The following is a 3,784-nucleotide window of genomic DNA, read 5'->3' on the forward strand; positions in this document are numbered from 1 at the left end:
AAGCATCCACTTGTTAGGATTTTTGGTGACCTCGTAGCGTACTCCATTTCTACCCATGTACATATCGTCTTGGTAGTTTACCCATAGTGTTGGTTCAAACGCAGAATGAATGTCTGCAATTTTAACAACAAACCGGCTCATTGGATCTTTGTAGATCTCACCGCCATACGCGTTTGTATATAAGAAATGGAGTCTCATGTTGTCAATCAACTCCCCATCTGCCTGGGATTTCAAATGGATTGGCAGAATTTGCCATACCAATGGGTGTGGATGGTCTATTCATGCCAAATGACTCGTTTACGTCCATTGAAATATCACTCTCGATTCTTGAGAGGCTCTCTGTTTGAGACTCCGAAGATGTCTCGAGAATGCTCTCCAAGTTGCCAACAACCGATTGAGTGCCGCTCCCTTGAGTGGTTACCCTAGATGGTGCACTAGTGTTACGTCCCCCCTAGTATTGTTCCCGAGCGTAGATGCATACGCTATTTTTAGCACGTTGCAGTGTCCAGTTTTAGAAAAAAAATTAATATTTTTTTAATATTTTTATTTTTTATTTTTTACTTTTTATTTTTACCCTACCTAACCACTAAATGCAACTAACATGAATATGTGTGTAAATACATATATATATATATATATAATAATTACACAAAAATACGAATTATGTTAATTATACTAATTATGTAAAAAATTACAAAAATTTAAAAAAATGCAGAATATGCAAAAAATGCGAAATCCAAAGAAAACACATAATTTACAGATTATTATTATTATTATTATTATTTTAAATGCAAAAAACCTGAAAATTACCTAGTATGCAAAAATTGCCGATTTTAAAAAATTAAAGATTAACAAAAACTAAAAACTAAAAAATAAAAAATAAAACACTAACCTTATCGCCTGGCACCTTATCGCTTTCGCTTTTTGCGCCGGCACCTTATCGCCTCCGCTCTCTATGCTGCGGCCACCGCCGCCCTCTCCTCTGCTGCCTTCAGTGGCCAGCTTGCTGTCCAAGCCCACCAATGAGCTCTCCAAGAAGATGAGCGCTGGGGAAGCGAGCGTGCAGATGATGGCGACGTTCCTGGGCGACTACGGCTGGGACACTGCAGGTCTGTCTGTCGGTCCCGGGGCCTTCGGCTGGGCCTTGGAGGTTATCCGCTGCCGGTGGGCGGTACTGGGCGCGCTGGGCTGTGTCGCCCCGGGGCTGCTGGCCGGGGGCGGTGTGGGGTTCGGCGGTGCGCTCGGGGCGTTCTCGCCGTCTGAGCCTGCCGGGTGATTCTAGTGGGTGCCGTCGAGGCGGGGTTGTGGGCGGGCCTCTTGGTGAGGTCGAGGGCCCCGTTTGCCCTGGTGGGAGCTTCGGCCCCTTGGATCTCGCTGACGACCCCGAGGCGTTTTTGCTGAGCTGAAAGTGAAGGAGATTAAGAGCAGCACTCTTCGCCTACTAGAGCTTCCCTGCAATAGCTTAGAGTCTAATTATCCTACTCCTAGTAATGTTTAGATTGTAATGGCTGCCAAGGATCCTCAACCAACCGTAGGTCAATCCTCGGCAGCGGCGCCAATGGAAAGATGGTCGTCTCCCTACGTATGCAATATGGGCAAGTAGACTACGCTGCTAGCTCACCAATGGAATGATAAACACTCCTTTCATTGCTAGGGGACTCAACCCGGTTAGGTGCATGGTAGCTTATTCCTTTCGGGAGAGAATGCTATGAGCACCACTACCTTGACATAGACTTTACACACACAAGCTCAATCTTGCCATAGCTCATTCACTCATCAACCCACTCATTCATGCATCCAATACAAGAAGAAAGCTAAGCTAATGCACACACAAGCTCAAAGCACACTTCATTCTCAAGCACCTACTTCCCTAGCATGCACACACACCTTAAAGCTTAATGGAACTTGAAATAAACATGCATTCTCATTCACTACTCAAGCAATGCCTTGCCCATGGATAAGCTACAAGCTATGGAGAAGCTTAAGCTTGAATCCACTAGCACACAAAGCCTAATAGAGAACCCACAAGCATAAACAAAGAAGCATGCACACTAGAGAATAGAGATGAGAAGAGAGAAAAACATCATCTCATTGCATTGAATTAGAAGAGCATTGCTCATACAATAGTGTAGATGGGGAGAGAGAAGAGCTTGCACCTCTATGAACAAGAGGGAGAGCTAGTCTCAAGAGAGCTCAAACAGCCCAATGTATCCGTGAGCTCTCAAATGAGCCACTATTTATACTAAAACTCCTAAAACTCCCAAAACTTCCCATGTGGGATTATTCTCAAGCCCACTCCCACACTCACCTACAACTTGGAACTCTCTACAAGAGCCCTAAATAAGAATGTCAAGTCTCTTGTTTTCCTGCTTCCATCTTTGTGTTGCATCCTTGCATTGATCACCACTCGTCACGCAACATACATCCACATCCACATCCACATCCATATCTACATCCATACATCCATTTTCACATCCACATTCATACATCCACATCCACATCCACATCCACATCCATATCTACATCCATACATCCACATTCACATCTACATCCATACATCCACATCCACATCCACATCCACATCCATACATCCACATCCATATCTACATCCATACATCCACATTCACATCTACATCCATACATCCATTTTCACCTCCACATTCACATTCATACATCCACATCCACATCCACATCCACATCCACATTCATACATCCACATCCACATCCTCATTCATACATCCATATCCACATCCATATCTACATCCATACATCCACATCCACATCCATATCTACATCCATACATCCACATCCATTTACATCTATCTGATTCCTATCACATCTATTTATAGAATGTAGGAGAATTCTAATTTTTTGATATAAAGATTCTTTACGCATCTAATTAGGCATAAAGACAACTTTAGTAGGAATAACACTTTTATAAAAATCCTTTTATACATCTATTAAGGCATAAGTTCAATTTGAAGGAAAATAACACTTTCAAATTAAAAATAAACCCTTTTATGCATTTTACTATGCATAAATTTCATTTTAATGAGAATAACACTTTTAAAATAAAAATAAATCTTTTATGCATCTAACTATGCATAAATTTAATTTCAATAAAAATAATACTTTCGAAATAAAAATAAATCTTTTATGCATAAAATCAATATTGATAAGAATAACTCTTTTGAATTAAAAATAAAATTCTTTATGCATCTTTCTATGCAAAAAATCAAAATTGATGGAAATAACTCTTTTGAATTAAAAATAAAATTCTTTATGCATCTTTCTATGCAAAAATCAAAATTGATGGAAATAACTCTTTTGAATTAAAAATAAAATTCTTTATGCATCTCTCTATGCAAAAATCAAAATTGATGAAAATAACTCTTTTGAATTAAAAATAAAATTCTTTATGCATCTCTCTATGCAAAAATCAAAATTGATGAAAATAACTCTTTTGAATTAAAAATAAAATTCTTTATGCATCTCTCTATGCAAAAATCAAAATTGATGAAAATAACTCTTTTGAATTAAAAATAAAATTCTTTATGCATCTCTCTATGCAAAAATCAAAATTGATGAAAATAACTCTTTTGAATTAAAAATAAAATTCTTTATGCATCTATTTATGCATAAAATCAAAATTGATGAAAATAACACTTTTGGATTAAAATAAATTCTTTATGCATCTTTCCATGCATAAATCCAATTTAGTAGGAATTACACTTTTAGAATAAAAGAATTTCTCTTATGCATCTAATTTATGCATAAAATCCAT

At 38.2% G+C, this 3,784-nt stretch overlaps 1 pseudogene; it reads left to right on the top strand.

Moving 5' to 3' along the window:
* Positions 1–915: 915 nt before the first annotated feature.
* LOC147619443 (chlorophyll a-b binding protein type 1 member F3, chloroplastic pseudogene) lies at positions 916–1,498 on the top strand (annotated as a pseudogene).
* The last annotated feature ends 2,286 nt before the right edge of the window (positions 1,499–3,784 follow it).

This window comes from Cibotium barometz, chromosome 33 (assembly GCF_041138505.1).
Source record: "Cibotium barometz isolate CiBa-2024 chromosome 33, ASM4113850v1, whole genome shotgun sequence".
Taxonomy (NCBI): Eukaryota; Viridiplantae; Streptophyta; class Polypodiopsida; order Cyatheales; family Cibotiaceae; genus Cibotium; species Cibotium barometz.